We start from the raw sequence: 23,131 nt of genomic DNA on the forward strand, positions 1-23,131 counted from the left end.
CAGACTGAGGTGCACTGGACTGCCTGCTATTGCTTCCTCCAGACCTCCACCATACAGACAGACCTTCTGCCCCTCCACCCAGTCCCTTCTCAGGAATTTCCAGTGCTGCTGTTATTGTCTTGCACCAGTCCATGTGCATTAGTCACTGGCTGTCATTCTGTGCTGCCCACTGTGGTGACTGGCAGATGAGTTCCTGATTCTCCAGCAACACATTTTCTTCTGTTTCTGTTTCTCTCATACTACTTCTTCCTGTCCTGTCCTGTGCCCCCTCCCTGCATTCAGTGTAATGGTTGGTCTTACGTTTGGAGTCTCCACGTGTTTCCTGCGGGTGATCATCTTCCCACCTCTACACTGTGTGGCAGTCATATTACCAGGCTTTCCAAGCTGCACTAACGCACTTGAGGTAATGGACGCATGTTTTTGTTCAAGAGAGGAAGGGGGAGAAATCCCTCTAGCATTCCACACAGTGACTGATTTACTAATACATGAATTGATTGAAATGCTTTTCTTAATTCTCAACAGCTTGAAAGTTTTGCTTTAACAGATTAGCAAAAGATTATGGGAAACATTTCAAAGTTAAATCCCATACAAGGAATTAGGACTTGAGTTTGGAGCAGGATTTTTTTACCACTTGTGTTTTCTGCACTGTGTCTTGGGGCAGCCCTGGGGAGGGCATTCATCTATGGAAAACTCCTGATGGAACGAGGAGGAGAGTTTCCAGGTCCGTAATGAAGGACCATCCATCTCACTCACCAGTTGACCACATCTGTGCAGAAAGGGCGTTAAGTTTCAAGGCCAGCTATGGGGAGTGTGTCTTGCCTAGAAATTACTGTCTACATTAGTGTTCTTTTATGCTGAGAGGTATGAAACATCACCAGTGAGAGACAGAATAATCTGGAGATATTTAAATACTAAGTCAGGGTGTAGAAGCTCAGGAATGAAAGGACTGGTTACAGTGCAGCTCTTGCCACAATAGTGATATCAGTGGCCTCCTGCTTGACCGCAGCTTCGGCTTCAAAGCCATGCGAATGGTAGGCCCATTGTCAGATAGGTTTTTAGAGTAGGGCTGAAGCGCTTCTGCCAAGCCCTTGGCAATATAATCTGTCACTGACTCTACCTACGTAAGCTTCAGGACTTGTTCCTCCTTTGTCACTTTGCCACCAAGTTGTTCTCTGTCCCCTCTGCAACTGGCCATTTCCTTCTTTCTTTTGCATCAGGTCATGTAATTTTGATGCCAGTTGCATGGTACCCAGCCTTCAGTCACAGAACTTGTAATAAGGGCAGGTAGACAAGGTGGTGAGTCTTTGCATATGCAACATGTACAGTACTAGATGTGGCTGGACTTCGTTTGTGGGAAGCTGTGGTGCAGACGTGACATACTTTCTGTTTCAAGCACCTAGGGAATCCCCTCATGAATTTCCTTCCCAATGGTAAAAAAAATAAATCCAGAAGAATACAAAATTAGCTGTCTGGATTAAAAAAGGGAATTGTCCCACTGACATCCAGGCAATCACAGGAGCCCATCTGCATCTTGGTTTGTAGGATCATGGCAGCGCCTCATCCTGCTTCTGTTAAAGGGGGAAAACTCACATTAAATACATTGGTGGCAGTTCACTGCCAAGAAAAGTGTTTTTCTGTCATGTGTTAACATCTTGTTTCTCAGTCATAATGATCAAACATAGCCAAAGCAGTCCTGCAAAAATTTACATATCTTGAACTTATTTAACATACAGCTGAACTGTTACACAAATACTTTGACTGCATCAGAACTAGATGGTGCTGTGATACTTCAGTGTTTTGTCCATGTAGGGCATCATCCTGAGAATGCCCCTGAGCCAGAGGGGAGACCTTTGGAAGCAACTCGCACTGGATCAAAGACTGTTCTAACATTAACTTCAATCAGTACTTTAATAAAGGCATTTTTATCATTTCACGCTGCTCGCACAAGCTTGTCTCTCTCCTGTACCACTGTCTACAGGTGGTCCATCTAATTTGCCTCCCTACCAAACGAATTGGTGCTGGTGTGTGAATTACCGACGCACACACATAAACTGCCCCCCCCGGCTTTGGTGAACCTAAGGGGTGGGTGAGTGTGGTGGTCAGCAGGCACAGCCAGCTGCCATGTCAGCCCTCTTTGACCTTCAGCCCAGGCTCCAGAGCCCGCTGACTGCCTCCCTGCTGGAGCGCGTCTGGCGTCCCCGGCACTGGGCTTGTTTGTACCCCTTCTGCTCCTCCACAGACTATTACGACGAACAAGTAATTCAGGAGAGCACCCAGCTCTCTAGGAGCCCCTGCACAGCCACAGTCCGGCCTTTCCGACCAGCAGGGCAACTCGTCCCGCTCGAGGCCAGGCCGGTGGTCAAGACCAGCCTCCACGCAGGTGCTGGGCAGAGTGGCCGTGTCCCCACGCCTTCCCCGTTTCCTCGGTAGGGAACGGCTGCAAAGGGTCCGAGTCGGGCCTGTCCTGTCACGGCCCCCCGCCGGGGCGCAGGCGGGGCGGGCTGTCGGGGCGCTGTCCGCCCGTCCTCTCGCCGCGGCCGCCAGGTGTCGTCCTCGCAGCGAGCAAGGCGGTGGTGGGGGCGCCACCTCAGGGCAGCCGATCCTGGCCCGGCCCGGCCCAGCCCAGCCCAGCCCGGCGGCGGAGGCGCCGTTGGAGACGGTCGGGCTATGCCCGGCCCCGCGCCTGACGGGGATCGTGTGCCACGGGGGGAGCGCCGGTGAGCGGGGCGGAGCCGCCGAGCACGCGTGGGACTCCAGGCGCGGATCCGCGTCCTCTCGCCGGGGCTGCGTGTGGCTGTGGTGGGGCGGCGAGCGCGTCGTGGCGGGCTGCGGGCTGGCGCCGGGGGCCGCGGAGGTGGCGGGGCTGCAGGTGGGTGCGGGCCTTGCGAAACCAGCGCTCGGTGCCCAAGTAATTAAAAGTGTTCCTTTGTTACGGCCCCGGAGTAGGGTCCGGGGAGGGACCCTCCGGGGAGAGACCTCCCCCCTTTCATGCACACACGAACTCTCCTGGCTGCCGCAATGATACAGGATTCTGTGCCGACGTAGGGGGCTAATTGCAGGTTTGGGGGTATAAACGGGGAGCTTTACTGTTCTTTTTCCAACTTTGAAGGCTGCGTCTGATGAGAAATGGACATCTGGCTCCAGGTCATCCTTCCTGTTGTTGACATCACCTGAAAACTCCACTGAAAATATTTCCACTAGTTTACTGCAAACATCAGCTCCCTCTGAAGGCTCGAAACCTTGTGAGTATAGACTGGCTGCCGGGAGAGATCTCTGGGTTTAGAAATCCATGGCTACAGCGTGTAATTGTTCTGCAGTGTTCATTTTATTGCAAGCACTAATAAAGGGCTTATCATGCCCTAGGGTGTTGTGTGCATTACAGCATAGGCTGTAGACAGTGCTTTGTTTTTCTTGAAAGACATAACCGATATATTTTATAATTATGTGTGAAATGGTTATTTGTGTTTCTGTTTGATATTTCTGCAATAAATATGACCAAAAGGACATGTTGTTTTATGCTGAATACCTTTCATTCACAGGGAAAACACTGAGAGGGGTAGAAAGTGTCATACTGGCAGGTGGATCAGTGAATCTTCCCCCCAGATTAGTTGTTTAAATGAACTTAGAATGTCCTACCAATATTAAAGAAGAAATCTATTGGAAAGATCAACAAATCTGTCTTGTTCAAAAGTGGGAAAATGTAAGACTAAATTCTTATGCAGCATTAATTAGGAATGGTCTGGACCCTCTGAAAAGGACAGTTTGAGTGTATGGCTTATTCTCAGAAGAATGTTATTTAATTAACTTGCTTGCTTTCAATGTAGTATGTCCAGGTGTGCAGCTAGTTTTATAGTAACTTATTTTGGCAGGCTCAAGTTTCAAGTGTTGTGTAATCTTCATTCTCTAGATACTTGGAAAACAAAAGTGTTTCTGGAGATGTATGATTATGTGTAAGATCTGCAGTTGTGTTGCAGACCACGAGATGTGGCATGCTTCAATTTAGAACTCCGTAATAATTTCTGAGCAGAAAATATGAGTTACATCTACTGAATGTACCAAAACTCCAGTTGGCTGGCTAGATAAAGTATTAGGTACCTACCTGCCTTTAGATTTCAGTGAGAAGTTAAAGATACAAATGCTTATTTAGATGCCTGGTGTGTAGATGATGTATGCCTGTTTGTGTCAATGAGGACCTATTAGCCTGCCAGAGTGGAGGGGAATTCTGTAGCATCTCATTGCTTCTTTCCCTGTTGTTCGTTTGAAAAGAAATTGTAATAAAATTCAAAAGTGGTTTTGTAATAGTACTCAGCTGGGAAAGTTTTCAGTTTCCCCTATTCCTTGATACTTACCCAGAGAGTGATGTCAACCTCATGTAGGAGACTGGCTTTGAACATTAGAAACGAAATGATCAGTAAATGATTGGTAAAAATAAAGTGATAAACCTCCTGATCATCCAGGTGCTTTTCTTCATGCTTTTCTCAGAGTTGTCTTTTCTGAGGAGCAGAAACTGGGGGAAGCTGGATCCACAAATGGGGCTTTGGTGTTTGCTGATATAATGTAGTTGCAGCACCAGGATTAGCATCTTGCCCTGTCACACATGGCATGTTCTGGAGTTTGGACCATCAAACTTACGTTCTTGGGCTCGACAAGATGAATAATATCTTAATAAGTCAGGTGCTTGTACAGTACAGTAATGAGTGATTGAGCCTTGAGCTGCATTTCTCTACCTCTGATTTTGCCAGTGTGTCGTTTAATGATGTAAGAAAGAAACCTTGCTGCCCCTTACTCTCTGAATCTGATTAATAGGACTATCAATATCTATCTGCTGGAGGCTGGGGTAACTGTGAATGTTTGTAAAGCACTTCTAGGTTCTTAAATTAGTTGTAGTATCTGTCAACTACATTTTATTTATTTATTCTCATTAGTTTCAGATTTGTAATTCTTCTTTTTCTCTCAACAGTTAGGACTTTGGATGCACTTCCAGAGAACTCATAGTCATATATTTTCTTAGAGATACATCAGTGCAACATGTCACTAGTGGAAGTATTTTATTTAAAACCACAAATGAGGTACCATATTTCACTGGCAAGATTGGCCTACAGAGATGTTTGTCAAAGACATACATGAGTTGCAATTGCTTTGGGCAAATAAAATAAGTAATTTTAGCGCATTTTGTTTATTAAGGCATGCAATACATGCCACCTTCAAAAATGATCCAACCAAAAGTAAAAAGTGTAGAGCTGCACTTTGGCAAGACTTCAGTCCATAGCAGTATAGCAAGGGACTAATTCTTTGCTTCCTGTCCAGCTGTTTTGACCTCCAAAATCTCCAGAATAATTTCTGAGTACAATAATAGCAGAAATTCTTGCATACCGTTGCTAGCTTGTGGACCTTCTAGGAAAATCTCAGTTACTTCTGTCTTGACTGCTTCACTCCCTGTTAGCAGATACTGCTGAAGAGCGCTTTGTTGCAGTATATTCATAGCAGTTGTGAGAGAGAAAAGTGAAATCCTGAAATCTCCTGCATCTTGCAGGAGACATAATTCAGTGACCTTTTGCTGAATTATGTGTAATGACTTCTTTCCAATTTTTTCTCCTCCTCTTGTCTGTATTTGGTTTATCTCATGCTGCCATTTAAAAGACTATTGGGCTTGTGAAGGCAGATATTCAAATGGTAGGATGAGCCAGAGTAAACATACGTGAATTCCTGGCTTATTTGTTGCATAGCTTTCAGATGCATGTGTGTCAGGAGGTTCTCTGTACATTGCTTCTTTGAAGGACATGGTTGTACATGCCACAGTGATGCTCTGTATTGAAGGTGGTGCTAGTTTGGCTGTAGAAGTATTTTTACTGTTTTTTGTAAACTCCTTGAGGTCCAATTGCAGATGTACAGGTCTTGACAGTGAAGCAGGGAAAGATACTGTTGGTGTGCAGTAGTTCAATACCAGGGCAAAGAATGTGAAATGAGTACGTGATGAAACAGTGATGAAATGAGTAAGAGTCAGTTTAAGTCTTGTTTTAGAGAAGTGTGTGATAAGTGACACATTAAGGCTGCACAGGATTTTGAGGTTAACAGAAATGTAGCACATTACTACTAATAGTTAATCTGGTGTATTGAAAGAGGGAGATGTCCTGTGAAAGCAGTCATGTTGTGACAAATGAATCGATGTTGTGTGGCCTGACCAGTATTGTACAACAAGTTGAATTCTTGCGTTACCTAGTTGTGGAGGGGTTGTCTAGGTAACCTCTGTGATGTACTTCTGATGCAATACTGAGCATAGGTAGCTCAAAATATGATGCAGTACTGTAGATTGTTGGCTTGTTCTTTCACCATTTTACTTTTGATCCTTTGTTAGTGATCCGTGGGCACTGTAGTGGGTTTGCCCTAATCCTGAAGAAAAATTTATTTGGTCTATGCCAAAAGAGTCCAAGCTTTTTTCTTCTTTTTTTTTAATCTTACGTTCTGATCCAAAGCATATTTGGAGTATTCTTCATATCACGAAATCTTACCCCCTTCAAATCCTGGTTTAAAACAAGCTGCTTCTAGCAGTTTATCCTTTACTTTCCCTTTCTCTGTTGTGACTTGCTTTCTTCCCCATCAGTTTTTGTTAAGTGAGCCACTGAAGATAGAAGTTTTTGGGTGCATGACCTGGCATGGTGTTGGGTGAAGGCATTTTCATTTGCATTATGGAAAATGTATTTGGATTTGTTGGGAATTGATTCTGTAAGGGTGTGCATCTTCATTGTGTCTGCATTGCAGTAGGATCATTTCCTTTTCCAGTTTGAGATGCTGATTGCTTTAAGCCAGTGAGGTTATTTTCTGTTAGTTTTAACAGCGTCTGCAATGTGACATCTTAGCAAGACCTGTTGCTTGTCTATTTATATTGTGCTGATATACTTCAGAGTCAAAATTCCCCAAATTGTCTCAGATGGGTTGGTCACTGAGGAGAACGCCAGCTTTTTAAAATAGAAAAGCACCATGAATGTATGGTAATCATGTATTAGCTCAATATTTGAGTAACGTTTTAATAGTGATCACAGTGAATCATTTTAGGTATGTTTTACTTTAATAAGAGTTTGATGTCTGTGCATGTGCTATGGCTGCAGAAATTGCAGCTAGTTCAGAGTCTTGGGCAGGATGTGGTCTTTTCACCATATCGCTACTGTCTCAAATAATTGCACTAATATTTGCAGGGTATACCAGTTGCTTAAGTCAGATCATTGGTGTATTGTAAAGCTTACATAGTAGTAGTTTTCCTTAATTTTCTTTCTGCCCACTTTTGTGATTAAACTGTGTCTGGCTGAAGTCTTTTGAGAGGATTTAAGGATGTGGGGACAGGGGTTGTCTTTATTCTGGCTGTGGAATTATCTGCTTGCCATCTGCAGTCTGTCACTGACATTACTGTTCTGGTTTAAATCCAGATTTTGAAAGTGCAGCACTTTCTTATAATTTTGTCTTTTCCAGACTTTACAGCAGCTTCTGATTTCTTGCAAGTGTGGTTTTTTTTTTCATAGCTTTTCACAGCTTCTGTAAAATCAGGCCATCCTTTTTCCATGTGCGCCTTTTTTCCCTCTAAGTAGAAGTGGTATTGGTCTTAAATCTTAAATTTTTCCTCTTTTGTAATACTGTGTTATAAGTTGAGCCTTTGACTAGCCCCCAGGATCTAAACTTTGCATGTGTGGAAGCACAAGAAGTTCAGACAGATTCCTGTGGGCAACAAAACTATTGCATCTGTGTGCAATCTGTGTTCACTGTCTTCTCATTGAAGAGTGATGGATGGTGGAGTTGCAAGCAGATGTCACAGCAGATTCTGACTAGCTTGTTTTTAAATTTCAGAGTAAGAATAAGATTAAATGTTACGCTTTAACTTGTATCATGTTATCATTTTTGTATGCTGTCATATGGTGCCCTACAGGTAAATGGAGTCTCTACCCCCAAAACCTGGTAGCATGAGAAAAGCTCAGAGGCAAGATGCAGTTGGAAATTGATTTTCCTCCTGCCCCTGTGTCACACTGCCTGCAATATCCACTTCTTTCACAGGTTTAGGTTCTCTTAGACATGCTGAAATCCAGTCTCTGGACTTGTTAGGTTTGTCAGATGCCCCCCCTCTCCTCCTTCCTTGAAAAGAGATTGTGGAGGATCACATGTTCTAGCCCTTGAACAAATATAAATTTGCTTCAGCACAGGAGATGACACCCCAGTTTTAATGTGTGATCATTTCTTCCAGAGGTGTGCTAGTTTCCTCCAGGAACAGCTGTTCAACATGGTTGAATACCCTGCATTAGTGCAGCTATAGTTTAAGTTTATACGTATGAATGCAAGACTGGTGTGAAAGAAGATGAAGTGTGAAATTAAAGTACTGTATTTTATTAATGAACAATCAACTACAAAGTTGGATTCTTTAGTTTCACCTGAAGGTTACACAACATTAGTTTGGAGGAGCTGGGACTTCTGACCTGGCATGCACTGCGTGAGGCCATTGTCCGTTTCACTTTCTCTGATGTATTGATGGGCAAATGGAGATGCCTCTGCAGATGGATAGCTTAGCTACCAGTATGCCTGGTAAAGGAGTAGCAGGGGGACAGCTGGTAAACGAGGACATCTCAGTCCACAGAGGGAGTTGGTGTTAGCTGTTTTAGTCGCTACTAGCCTCAAAATAAGCAGAAGCAAATCTAATTTCTTTATATTCTAATAAGGTAAAAGAGATTTCAAAAATTTACCAAGTGATACAGATGCTTTTCATGTAGCTTGGAAAAACAGAGTACCTAACATAGCTGCTTCTCTGTGCAGATGTCTTCACGAATCACATTATTTCAGTCAGTTTAAAGGCAGGGAGAGGTAGACATTTCTTGCTGACTAGGACAGGTCTGTCCATCTGGAGAAATATCTTTCAGTTCTTCTTGCATGGTGGTCAACAGCCAAGTAAGTCATCTGCATTCAGGTATGATGGGTCTGGTCTGGAGGTGTAGGTGAACACTTCCATTGTCAGTCTGGCTAATTGTCACCTCTGTTAAAATGGCTGCATTTTGTTTGCAGGGAAAGATGGCATATATTCTCTTTAATGCCTTTTGCTCTTTTACTGTATCCATGTCAGTGACTCTCAAGCTGAGGAGGGTATGTGAGCAAGTAGGAAAAAGGCTGAGGAAGCCAGAGGAGAAAGGCTAGGAAAATGATAGCTTGAAAATTGCTTCCTGAGAACAGGCATTTCTTCTCACTTGTTTTGAGCCTGAGATCTGCTGGTTTAATCTGATGCCTTCTGATACTTCTCCAACCTGATTTCCCTCTGTTTAATATGTCCTGCCTCTGGTTGTCTTATGATCTCCTTCCTTGTGACTTTTCTAGTTTTGCTAGATGTTTTCTGAAGAGAGAGGGACAGAGTTATAACTTTCAGGATGCAATTGTACTTTTTAGACTGTTGAATAAAGGTGCTCTTGGTTGTATTCTCTGCAGTAATAATTTTTAGCACTCTGTTCTTTAACTGTGCTGATGCTTTCATAAGGACAACGCACTATAAATCTAAGATCTCATTCCTGAATCATCCAGAGCCTGTCATTATGCATATGAAGTTGAAGTGTTTTTTCCCACCATGAATACCAGTCTGTGTTTAAATGGTATCTAATTCCGCCATTTTAGAGGCTGGTTATTTGATGTTGTTAAGTCCTTCCATATCTCTTTGCAGTCAGCACTTGTCTTTCTCCTTAATAATTTAGTATTATTAGTAAGTTCTGTCATTTAACTGTTGTATTCTTTCCCTGCACCCCCTGTGATTCATTAGTGGGTATGTTGAATGCAGTATATTCTTTACACAGATCATCATGGAACTGCAGGGTTAGTGTCCCTCCACTATGAAGACTGAATGCTGTTTTGTTGTGCCGTTTATTTCCTGTCTACCTTGTTCCCCATACAGATGAGGACTTTTCCTGGTTTTGTAATATTGATTTTTTTATTTTATTTTTTTTAAGCATCATTCATTATTTTGAGGGAATCTTTCAGGACTGGATATGAGTTACCATGGTTTAAAAAATAACCACATCAGCAAAGCTGTGGTAACAGGCTATGTGCAAACTCACCACAAATGTGAAATAGCTTAATTTAAACTTCTTTCTTGCGTCCAGTCAGCATTCAACTCTAACTAGTCTACATTGCAATCAGATCCCAGCTTGCTTCATAAAATTTTAAGGTTTGGTATTCTGTTTGCGATTTAGTTTTGGTCAGATAGCACACTGGGTGAATTTGTTTCTCAGGTCTCAAGTCTTGTAATTTCTGTTTCTTTTTACTTGTCAGACTAGGTTGACTGTTTCTACATTTTAACAGTATCCAGCCATTTCTCAATGAGAATTTCTCATTTTGTTTTTCTGGCAGCAAGATGGGATCCAAAGTAAAAAATGAATGGCAGATTTAAAGAGTGGTATGAATTCTTGCACCAAGTAGCATGCCACACCAATGATTTGAAGCAGAATTTGTAGGTATAAGCTCTGGTCCTTGGTAGAGTTTCTTAAGAACCCCCCCCTCCCACACACAAAAATCCCCCCAAAACCCACAACCCAAAACCCCCAAGCCCAACTATTTTTAAAAATTATGCCCATTTCCATTGCGTGCCTACAGGAGTAACTTTAGATGAGAAAAACAAGCCCCAAATTTTTTCTGACTCTTCTCAGTTCCCCCTTATCCCTGTCCACCAACACTTGTGTTTGAGAAGTTTTAAAATCAAAATTCTGGCTTCAATAGTACATTAGTCTTTCAGAGAATCTGACCTTTCACATCTCTATGCAGACATACAAATGGGGATGTTGTCGCTTCAGTTATTAGAATCATGTCGGGTTTTTCTTCTTTTTGTTTTAATCCTCAAAGTGGAATAGTTGGCATGGAAGCAGGAAGCATATTTTATTCAAAATCTGGCATCCAGAATTTGGATGCATGTATTTCCAGCTTTTAAGAATAATTATGATTTGCAATATTGTATTACTATGAATTTGCTTAGGTATTGTATGTGGGTTTGTACATCCAGCAAGTGTCTGAATATATAATTATGTGGGATGAGCCAGTTCTGGTAACACACAGGCAAACCAAGAAAACAGGTAGTGGTGCATTCAGTAGAACCGAGAACAGCACTTGAAGAAAACAAACAACATTGAAAAGTTCATTTGTTCTCCTTCTCATAATTTGAAATTAAGAAGCTGTCCTTGACAAAGCTGAAACAAGTGTTGATCACTCATTAGGCTGTGGTGAAAAGCCAGCTTTACCTCAGTGTTTCCCAGAGACAGAGTCAGTGGAATGGAGATCTTGCTCTGTCTTGCAGTCCTCTGTACCTCTCATAAAACGCTGCCTTGGTGGAGAAAACACTAAATGCGCTTTTCAGATAAGCTAGGTCAGGAAGGGTTAGCAGAGTAGAGTGATACTACGATGAAATTTCTCACCACACTATTAAATGTGTGCTACGTTAAGAAGATGGGTTTCCTGATTTTTCTAGGGAGCAGTATACCATCATCCTCCCCCATATACTAAGATTTTGAAATCCATTAACTGTACAGGCAGTGTCTCAGTCTGATTGTTATTTATAAATTCATATTTTAATATAGCAAGCAAGCATCTGTTGCATGTCTGTGCTTTTTACTTGTAAAAAACAAACAAACCCTCACTCAGTTCTCATGATTCAGATTTTGAGTATTCACTCTTCTGCTAACAGAGAAGTTTCTCATGGTTTGTGTATTAAACTTACTAGTTCTCCAGATATACATGGTCTTTCAGGAAAAACTGGATAGGGCAAAAACGTAATGCAAAAGTTAGCAGATTTTACCAGGTACCATTAAAAAATGGTATCTCATGCTCTGTAAATGGGATTTTCAGGCCTTGCTTAATTGAAGATCAAAATAAAATGATACTAAAATAATTACTCATCTTTTAACAAAATTCTCTTTGCTTATACTTGAATAAGAGAAGTAATTACCAACAACTAGCGTGTAGTAAAATTATAATTAGTTTACTCTAGTAGGTCTCAGAAGAGTAGACCTGAAAAACAAAACCTTTGACTAGTCTTTGCATTATTAGATAGTTTAAAGCCTATTATCCTGGGCTTTTTAAAAATTCATTTTTATGCTGTGTTTGGTAACAGTAGTGCTGGATCAAACCTGATTTCCCTGCTTGTGTGACTGATCTCATTTAAGTCAATGACTGTTTACATGAATAAGACTCAAAGAATGTGGCTTTGTATGAAAAACATCCTCCCCAAGGGAGTTGTAGTAGGCTTACAGTTAGTGTAAAAAAAAAACAACAAACCCCCCAAAAAACAACAGCAAAAGAAAACCTATGTTTGTGTATTCTTGTCTCATGGTATAGTGATTTTCAGTGAAGTTTCGTATTCCATGAAATTAAATCTGTACCCAAGATTGTATGATATTGTACAGTTTTTATAATTCAGCATTCAGGTCTGTGCTATTGGAACAATAGGCTGAGTGTTTTAAGGTGCAGATAGCCTGACTAAAATAACACGTGTTGCAGAAAAAGTTGCAGTGCATTTTCAATAGAGAATGTTCAGTAGAAGGATACTTATCAGCTCTGTGTGGTATATGAAAATCACAGGAGTAGTTAACAAGATACAGAAAATCTCAGCTTGCTTTCTGTTTATAAAACTGGCCTTTCTGGAAGTACTGGAAAACAAGAATACAATATATAATATGCTTGCCTTCTCTTTCTTCCCCTCCTACCTGCCTTCCTATATTAAGCCAGAAATAGATGGGAAGATGAACTGTAAGAAAATGACATTAGAGTAAGTCCTCCTCCTCCATAGTTTTCTTTGTTTTATACACTATCAAGGGTGCCAACAGAGCAAAACTGTGCTGTAACTCTTCCTTAATCATACTGCTGTAGCTGCAAGCTCAAGGATGGATGGGCATACTTGGGGAGTGATCTTGTCAACACTGAAATGACAATGTGTTTTAGTCATATTAAGGCCACTTTTGTGGTTTTAAGGTAATAAAGATGTCCTTGACCTTAATTTCATTTTCCCATGCAGAATTCCTCTCCATCTTGTGCTGCTCCCAGAAGCTTCTCTCTATTGTTCCTCACCTTTGTCTTCTCCCTTCTTTTGTCCAAGAGTACTCTGGCATCCTTGATGTGAGAATCATCTGTTTTTCTTTGATCTGTTCCTCATCCCTTGCAAATCTGTTGTTTTGCTAGTTGTTTTCCTGACAGTGGTTGATGAGTGCTTTGAACCCAGATGAGCTATCAATAGAGCAAAAGGTGGCTTAACAAACTTTTAAAGAAGAATTTGTGAGAGTGAAAAAGGGTCCATGTCCCTCTCATGCTCATCTGTGCGCTCTTTACCAGATTGGTTGTTGTGTGACATGTCTTCTGCGTTTTTCTAAAAACTCGACATTCAGAGTTTTCTTCCTCATCCTCTCTTCTAGAATCATAGAATGGTTAGGGTTGGAAAGGACCTTAAGATCATCTAGTTCCAATCCCCCTGCCATGGGCAGGGACATCTCACCCTAAACCATGCCACCCAAGGCTTTGTCCAACCTGGTCTTGAACACTGCCAGGGATGGAGTGTTCACAACCTCCCTGGACAACCCATTCCAGTGCCTCACCACCCTAACAGGAAAGAATTTCTTATATCCAGTCAAACTTCCCCTGTTTAATTTTAACCCATTACCCCTTGTCCTGTCACTACAGTCCCTAATGAAGAGTCCTTCCCCAGCATCCTTACAGACCCCTTCAGATACTGGAAGGCTGCTAGGAGGTCTCCATGCAGCCTTCTCTTCTTCAGGCTGAACAGCCCCAACTTTCTCAGCCTATCTTCATATGGGAGGTGCTCCAGTCCCCTGATCATCCTTGTGGTCCTCCTCTGGACTTGTTCCAACAGTTCCATGTCCTTTTTATGTTGAGGACACCAGGACTGCACACAATACTCCAGGTGAGGTCTCACAAGAGCAGAGTAGAGGGGCAGGATCACCTCCTTCGACCTGCTGGTCACGCTCCTTTTGATGCAGCCCAGGGTACGGTTGGCTTTCTGGGCTGTGATCGCATACTGAAGCCGGCTCATGTTCATTTTCACATCGACCAGTACCCCCAAGTCCTTCTCCACAGGCCTGCTCTGAATCTCTTCTCTGCCCAACCTGTAGCTGTGCCTGGGATTGCTCTGACCCAGGTGTAGGACCTTGCACTTGGCATGGTTAAACTTCATAAGGTTGGCATCAGCCCACCTCACAAGCATGTCAGGGTCCCTCTGGATGGCATTATAGGCTATATCTGTTTCACTTGGCAATCTCATTTTTTCTGCTTTCACTTCACCTTCAGTAGTATTTGTGGTTTGGGGCATATTTTTCCATATCTTACTTCTTTCAACCCTGTCTACTTCAACATCAGCAGCTCATGGGCTTTTCTGATTTGTTAGCTTTGTTAGGCTTCCAGTCCTTAGTAGTGCAGGTTGTTTTTTTTTTTGATAATGCTAGTGTACCGTGTTCCTTGGTAGTAGTGATGGTGAAGGAAGATCTATTTCTGTCTTACCGGAGAGAACTCATGCCTCTTTGTGGTTTTTGTTGGGCTTTTTTCCTGTATGTTGTAAAAGCAAAAATGGGATCTCTCTGGAAGATGTCCTGGCATGTAGGAGGTACAGGGCTGCTGAGCTTCATGAGGGTAGGGAAGCAGAAGACCAAGAGGGAAATCCTGCCTCATTCTGGGAACAAGGTCCAGGAACATAGTGTTGCTGTAGCATAATCCTACTCTTCTCGATTATTTTGTCACCAGATCACCACTTTTGTTTTAGTTTTTCTTATTTCCCTTCAGGAGCTGGGCAGCCTTTGTGGGCAGATAATGTGAATATTCTCCATGTATTAACACTGTCTTGCACAAGCTGGCCTCTTGTAAAGTATGAAAGAAGACTCAGATATGCTGAAATTTCAAAATACTTATTAACTACAAAGCAGGTACTGAACTGCATTGTACTTCTTCAGTTTTGACTACCTCTTCAATAGTAAAAACAAGTCTGAAGCATCGATTTTTGGCTGTAGGGAAATTGAAAACATCAGGAGACTGAAGTGAGTGCAACAAATAGCGTTATGCTCTATGGTTGGTTGGGATCCTGCAGGGGCTGTGAGCATGCGGGAAAAGGTGGGAGAACAGGGAGTAGTGAGCAGGAGTGGGAGCATTGGTCTTCTCTTTGCACTCACAGCTCCCTGTACTTCACATGAGTTGGGTACAGGTATTTCTGGATGATGAATGTGTGATGACTTATGCGCAGCCATTAGGACAGAGTCTTCTGGGAGCTGAGATTCTGCCCTGTAGGAGGAGCAGCTTTCAAGAGATCAAGAGATGCAGACTCTGTAGTGTAGACTTTTTAATCACCTAAAATGATGTTAGTGGTGTTCTTTTTCATCTGTTTGAAGAGCCTCCTGGTATGGGAGATTTTTATTTTACCAGGATGGGTATTACATTTCGATGAAACAGATGGCATGTGTTTGACAAGTGCCCTTTAGTAAGAGAGTTAACGTAGCAAGAATGCACCCTAACCCATCGGTATTTTCTTAGGTCTTTTGTAATATCAAAGCACCCTTGTGCAGTGCTCATTATAGTCACCTGATGCAAGAGCCAAGATTTTGTGATACCTACTTTCTTCTGTTGTTCCTATGCTTGTACAGCTGGCAAGATTCTCAAAAGATATATGGAAGAGCAATGTGATACTCAAGGTGAGTTGTGTTAATCAAGCTGTAGCCTGCACTAAGAGAGGTTACATAAGATCAACTTCAGTTAGTTGGCCTAAAAGTACTTTGTGTCAGCACTTAGCTTTCTAAAATTAATTAATTGCAATACAAGTAGAATAGGACAGGAACATACAATTTTGTTTATTTTGAGGTTGGTGTGGAGGCATTCCAAATGCTGAGCTGAATGTAGTGGACTGTTGCTCTGCATGGCCTTACTCTGCTAGAACAAATGAGAAAGAACATTTTGGGAACTGAGCTGTTTGATGGACTGGAACAAAAGAGCCCTGGGGTAGGGAACCGTAAGTTGGATTTCTGTTACCTGACTGACATTCCCACCACTGGACTCTTGCATGATGTGAAGAAGATTCTTCTGCAGAGTTTCCAGAGAAGTTAGCGAGTATTAAAGAAAGCATAGAGCATGCCCACAGCTCAGTGAGTGCTCCTTCAGCTCCATATCTGCTATGGGACAGGTCAGGGCAATCAGAATTTCCAAAGTATTGTATGTCATGACCTGTTTGGAGATACTCACATCATCTACACAGATACTGCTGTGAAGGGCAGCTTGACCATCCATCAGCCAGAAAAGACCAGAAAAGAAATTGCTCTACAGCTGTTTTATAGCATTACAGCTTCATAGGGGGTATAGATTATCTTTTACAGATACTGTTTCTTAATGATAGTCTTCCTTCTGGAAGAACTTGGAACATGCCTGTATCTGTGTTGCATCTTTCTTTTCCTGTGCCTGGCTGTTTGTTGATAATGGTGAGTGCTTCAAGCACCAAAGTCTGGTTTCTCTGGGGAATCAGGTCCCCAGTCCAGTCCAGCTAGTCCAGAACTTGTCCACCATGTCAATCTTTTCCCATTTTTTACTTATTTCCGACACCTGCCTTCCACCAATAGTCTGTAATTACTAGGAGTAAAGTTGAGCTGTTCCTTTCTTTTGTTCAAAGTATCCAGCAGGAAGGGCTTCAGAAAACCTTCAGGCTGACACAGGACATAAAGCAGGTGTATGTTCACTCTCTGTAATTTGCAGGTCTCATCCGTATGCTTTTCAGACTTTTTGAAAGGATATGTTTCTCCTGGTTTGTGACAACCACACTGATGGGTGATTTGCTACACCAAAGCAGGTTATTCACTGACTTTAAAAAATAAGAGTGAACTGATCTTTTTCAGGTAGTAATTTCCAAGTTTATCTCTCTGTATAGGGTAATTCACATGGTCGTGTTCTGCCTATCCAGCTTTAGCGATAAACCCTGTTTCTTCTTTGCATTATTATTTGTATTATCGTTTTGTTGCAGTAACAAAACTGTTAGGAATTACAAATCCAAATGTAATCCTGTTGTACTTATCATCATCAGGACACTCACTGTTAGTTTCTTCAGACTGATGCATTAAAAACCTCACTGACAAAATTAATACATGGGAGGAGCAGAATTTCAGAGTTTTAGACTAGTGCCCTTGTTCTCAACTACCTGTGTTTATTTTACATCACAGCATTGCATCCTTGGATATGAACACTTGATGACGCAAATAAACTTTGGCACGTGTACTAGAATTACTGATTTAGTTGTGTTTGCTGCAGAGAAATAGCTGTACTTTGGCATGGATCAGATATCCTCAGATGCGTGCGGAGGAGGACTACCAGTTTATGCATCTTGAGATACTTAAAATCATAAATCTGTGTAAGTCATTGAATGTATTTTAGATGGATCACAGAATCACAGTGTGGTTGGGCTTGGAAAGGGCCTCTGGAGATCATCTGGTCCAGCCTCCTGCTTGGGCAGGGGCACCTAGAACTGGTTGCCTGGGTTACTTAGTTTCCTTGAAGTGCTTTGTGTTGGTGTTATATATCTAAATGTTTGAATGTTCTGTATCGAGATTCATGTACCCATATCTTAAGGCTCTGTAATGCTTAAGGATATTTTAACTTGTTTTGGGTTGAAAAATCATTGTAAGTTTTGCAATGAACAATGCGCCATTAGGCAAGATTATATGTCAATTTTGGTACTGTACAGTCCATAAAACCTGCAGATAATGAGTACACAGATGGCTTGATTTAATAGATTGGTTCATAAGCACAGCTGAGAAGGATGAAGCTGGAGGGAGTTGAGGGAGATGTTTGTCTTCAGAAGTAATTCTACAGGCAGTGTGAGGTTTTTGTGGTTTAGAATGTTGCTTAATACTCGGTATCTGAAGTATTCCAACGTGAAGGAGTGGGAAAGGACTGAGACCCTGGTGAACAATTTAAACTTTGCTGATCTCATGCAGAAGGTGAAACAAGAGTGAGCATGACATGAGATGGGTCAGTGCAGCTGAAGGCCTTTTGCAGATAATTTGTCAAACCTCTGTTGGCAAGGTTATTTACTCAATGGTGGGACTGTCTTCAGAAATAAGTGTATATTGTATAAACTAAACTTATTCCCAGACTCTCAGATTGTAACATATGAGTCAGCAAATATGTCCTACTAATACATTCATCCTAGTACTAATATACTCAGCCCAGTATGTTTTGATGAAGTAGAGATTTTGTATCAAAACCCTGCTGCTGTCACTGTTGTGCAGTCTGTCCCAGTACATGCCTTTTCTCAAGCATAACTAACCTCCTCTTCTCCTCCCAAAATCTGCAATTGTAAAGATCCTGCTGGCATGTCAGAACATGTCTTCAGAGAACCCGAGGGACATTTTTAATGAGAATAGCTTTAGAATTCCTGGCTTGATTTATGAAGAAAAGAAAAAAAGAACCACAGAAACAGCATCCTCTTACCTATTAAAATATTTGCCTTCTACTTAATGGTTATATCAGCTTAGCTTTTGCAGATGCAGATTGAATAACCAAGCTGTTTTCCACTTAGAAGTATAGACTCTGCTTAAATACAATTCCACAGAGGGAAGTGGAAAGGTAGAGCACTGGAGGTCTGTGTTCTAAATTATGAAAGAAATAAACATTCAGGACTTAAGGCTCTTATGTTTCCTGCAGAATTTTCCTGTAACTTGTCTGTGAGAAATATAGCTGAAAATATGTTTAGCAGTTTGCTGTACTGTTCTAAGGAGGTTTTTGTACCTTGTACAAAGGGAGACGAATGAGGCAACAGGTCTTTGCTTTTAATTCCATTCATCAACCCAGCTGTTTTAATGTATGCCTTTTATTTTTTTTTTTTGTTTGATTTTGAACAAGGCTTTAGGTTACAGCCACAGAAGTAAGAAAAGTGCAATCATTGTGCATTATTTATATACATGCATTCAAAATCATAATTCATATTCATAATCATGTCTATGGGTATAGAAACCTATTCCAGCCTGTGCTGAGGACAGCAATTACAGCAGGTGCCCTAAGTCTTATCTGCATCTACATTGCCTTTCAGAAAATGCCAAACCCATTCTCATTTATGCTGCTCTCAGCTGGTAGACATCATTTCTCACTGTTCAGTAACACCTCCCTCTCCTCCCTTCTCCCCTGGCCCCCCCAAAAAAGCTTGACTCCCAACATTCCTGTCATGTCTATGAATATTTGTGCAAGTCCTTGACAAGAAACTGACTCTGTTCCTCACCACTAGCCAGTCTGCTTCTGCTGCTTTGTTTGCCTGTGTCTTCCAGCGCTTATTCCAGTAGTTCAAGTACCAGAGGAGGTGAGGTGTTTACTGTGGTTTTAAACACCCTGAGTACAAGTGGATCATTACCATAGGCAAGTAGGATGAGAGAACGTAGAGGCTTGGGGTGCTGCTGGATATTTGTTTTTCCGTGGCTTTTATTTAAAATGGAAATTAAACATGGAAAACCGTAAGAAAAGAATGTTGTGGTGAACCTTAAAGATGTCCCATTGTCTGTGTTACTCTGTGGGAGACATGCCATGTGTGGTGCACAGGACATGCAGTGACTGGGCAGGGCTGAAGAGAGGTAAAGAGTGTGCTTTTGTGTGGAAGCTGTGACCTGGAACCCAAGGGCAGGCTCTCACCATCGGGAGCAACGGTTGACTAATTCTGGCAGTTCCTGCCCTCTCTATGATTCGCTTTTCAGCTTTAGTATTGTATTAACTCCTCCTCAGTGTTACACTGACTCGGAGCAGGCGTGTTCCTTACGTTTCTTGTTGCACTCCCAAACTGACACATTCACCAAAATAATGCAGGATAATTTTATGTATGTCAATTTCTTTTACTGTGTTCTGTTGCATGAATTTACATGGGACATAAATCTGGAAAAAATGGGTTTCAGGATTTTTGTTTCCTCATTTTAATACCTATCACTGTAGTACTATACCAAGGAGTTAGACCTCTGGGGAAATTTCTTTGCACTATCCTAATGATGGTCAATTCACATTAGTTTAAATATAATAATGAGATTTTGCCCCTCATCCTAAGGAGGACTTTCTCTGGAAGTGGAGAGAAGGTATTCTTTGAGAGGAGACTGGCACTCTGTTGCAAAGGTTGCCCAGATGCCAGGTCCAGTACTTGATTAAGAAATTTCTTGCTCCTCTTGGTTCTACAGACATTGTTTCAATCTCTTTGTTGTTTTTTATAAGCTTTTAATCAAAGCAAGCTCATAATAATGATAGTAAAACCCTCCAGTAACTTCTGAAGTGAATTTCTGTGTATCCTCATCATAGCAGGTCTGTTAAGAAATCAAAATGCAGTCTAACAAGGAGGAAACTTCAAGTAGAACTTCTGCTAAGCAGATGAAAATACAAATCCATAGGTCTCATCTCCAAATCTGGTTAATATGTAAAATTCAAATGCCTTTTAAGAGAACAGCTACAGATCTGTTAATGTAAAATTCCAGGTGTTGTTCTCTTGTGTAAATAGCTTGTCAGTATACCTGGAGGTACCAAAGTAGAAACTGTGTTCACCAAGGGGACAGTCCTGCTGTGCTTGATGGTTCTGGCAGAAATCATGTTTTGTAGGACAGGAGCAGAATCAAATTCAAATTCTTCATTTCTTTACCCTTTGCTGATTCCTGCTGAACTACCTTTTTTCCCCCCTTTTGTTTTTTTTTTTTTTCCAGTAGCCTGAAACACATTCCAGAAATGTCTGTGTGAGGGAGAGGAGTAAGAGTGCCAAGGCTCCTGATGAATAAGAGACTTTGTGATGAATCTTGTAAAATTGGACCTTTTCATTCAGAGAATGGTTCTCCATTACTGAGTCTTTTGTTGCCTTCTGTTGAATTAGAGGGGAGAGGAGGAGATGCAAAGTGTTTTCCTGTGACACTTCCCTCTAGTCTGCCTGAATTACCAGAGGGATGAATTGATTTGACTGTGGGTGGAATGGGGGAAAATGCAGAGGAAGTTGCTTCACCCTGTTAAATCTGAAGGTGCAGCAGTGGTGTTACTTCACCTCTAAAACTACCCAGTTTTGAGAAATTTAAATTTACATGGAAAGTTTGATTTTTAATTATATTGATCTAGGTTAAGATATAATAATGAAAATATTCAGGTTTAAAATCCTATTTTTAAAATACACGTTCAAGTTCTGCTGACTTGAAGTTGGGTGTTTTTGTTTTAGTCCTAAACTATTTCACAACAGTGTTGTAATTCTAAGATTTGTTTTGTTCATACATCAACTTGGAGCCTAAGTAAAAGGTAAATTTGGGTTGCATGTATATTCAGGCTATATCAGAATTCCAAACATACACTTTTTCCCTTCTGAACATACCATATTTCATATAGTTTTTCTGGTAATTACAGCTGGAGAACTACAGTGGCACTTTCTAATTTAACTAGGGGACATGTAGTGCATGGTCAGAGCTGCAGCAGCTGTGTCCGTGGAGTACACCTTGGTAAAATTACCCATCACACGTCAGGAGATAGTATCTGATTACTAATAGGTAATAATATGTAAACATAGGTGTGTGAGCTGTCACTTCAAGAGGGGACACTGGGTACAGTGGAGACACTGCATGAAGAGGTTGTCTGTAGTTTGCCAGGTTTAGGAGCTCTTGCTAGTGAAAGCTTGCACTTAGCAGAATTGAGTCTCATAAACTTGCATTTAAACCTTAATTCTTCATTAGGTACCACAGGGTATCACACAAAGGTCTTTGGAATGAATCCATTATTTGAAACTTCTGTAGTGGTTGTTAACTTAAACACCTTCAGAGAGAGAAGTGCCTTTTAATAGACTGGCACTTTTGCCCCTTCAGTTATTGCAGGAGTTCCTATTGTGTTAATTTGTGATGTTTCCTTCTTTCCAAATTGAAGCATGCAGCTCTGTTGCAGCAAACACTACAGCATCCTTTCAGCATTGCTATCAGAGCTGTCAGTCTTTAGCTTCAAGGGAGCTGCCCTGTTTCCACCGGTTGCTTCCAGCTTTTTGTATTTGCTCCTGGTGTGTTGGCTTGGCAGTCACTCTCATCTGGGATAGATTTTCAGAAGACTAATCCTTATTTCATATAAAAATCTTCTGGACAAAATGTCTAACTTGGGAATTAGGCTGCTGCTTTCCGCACTGCATCCAAGTTCTGTGTTTGACTTCCTTATAATGTACAAGGCTGGAAAGGCTGTGCTGCCTCTGTGCTGCTTGTCCTTCTGAACAGTTGCAGCTGCTGGCATCCCTCCAGATCTCAGAGGGAGACCTTGTAACACAGTGGTAAACATCTAAATACTTTCGGTTCTTGGGGAACCTTCCTTGGCAGGGTACTCGTTGGGGAGTATAGCAAGACACGGCTAGATGGGACCTCCTTCCCTCCTTTTCCCTCCTTCCCCAAGCAAGAAAGAGAAACAGAAAGTGGGTGCAAAAGCGAATCCTTTTGGAAGCAAGACAGCCTCTTCTCCCCATACCTGTGAGGGTAGCACCCAAACAGCCTGTGCCAGCAGCTGTACCTGATGGCAGATGTGCACTGAGGCCTCTTCCCTTCTCCCTGCAGACTGAAGATGTCATATGCACTCTCCCCCCTCCTTGATGGGCATCCTAGGAGCATAGTCTTTCTGAAGAGCTCCCCACATATGTGTGGATAATGCAGGTCTGCCAGGTTCATGTACCACAAATGAGTAAGCAGAATATGGTGAACCTGCTCCTGATTTTTAGCCTGGTGGTTTTCTTGCACTTCCTGCAGAATGGTATGGAGGGGCAGATTTTTCTGCCCTGTCTAAAGGTTTGGGGAGTTGTTTTGGGTTTCGTGTTTTTTTAAGCATTGGGATGTTGCCTGGTGTTACTGCTACAGATCTCCAAGACCTATTGTCAGGACTGAACATGTTTTTCAGGCTTCTCTGCTATCTCATCACTGCCCTCCTGTGCCTCACCCCAGCTTGCCATTTCCTCATCCATTTAATGAAGACAGAGGGTTCTTTATTGTATGATACTCAACATGCAATATGATAGTGTTGCAGGAGAGTTAGTGGAGTGGTCATTACCAGGTGTTTGGCATTTTCTGTTTCAGGGAGATCTATTGCTGTAAGAATGGCTTCAGTCTTACTCAGCCCCTATGCAAATGGGTTGGGAATGCCTTGT

General features: G+C 41.9%; 1 protein-coding gene across 1 annotated transcript in view; it reads left to right on the forward strand.

Annotated features, from left to right (window-relative positions):
* Nucleotides 1-2,599: 2,599 nt before the first annotated feature.
* Nucleotides 2,600-23,131, forward strand: part of ANKRD6 (ankyrin repeat domain 6) — a 95,424-nt gene continuing 74,892 nt past the window's right edge. Inside the window, exons 1-2 of the mRNA XM_062608391.1 lie at nucleotides 2,600-2,717; nucleotides 3,110-3,246. The gene's annotated coding sequence lies outside the window, so the exon portion shown is untranslated. The remainder of the gene's footprint in view (nucleotides 2,718-3,109; nucleotides 3,247-23,131) is intronic.

This window comes from Pezoporus occidentalis, unplaced genomic scaffold (assembly GCF_034315485.1).
Source record: "Pezoporus occidentalis ecotype Australia unplaced genomic scaffold, CSIRO_AGI_Poc_V1 ctg13, whole genome shotgun sequence".
Classification (NCBI taxonomy): Eukaryota; Metazoa; Chordata; class Aves; order Psittaciformes; family Psittacidae; genus Pezoporus; species Pezoporus occidentalis.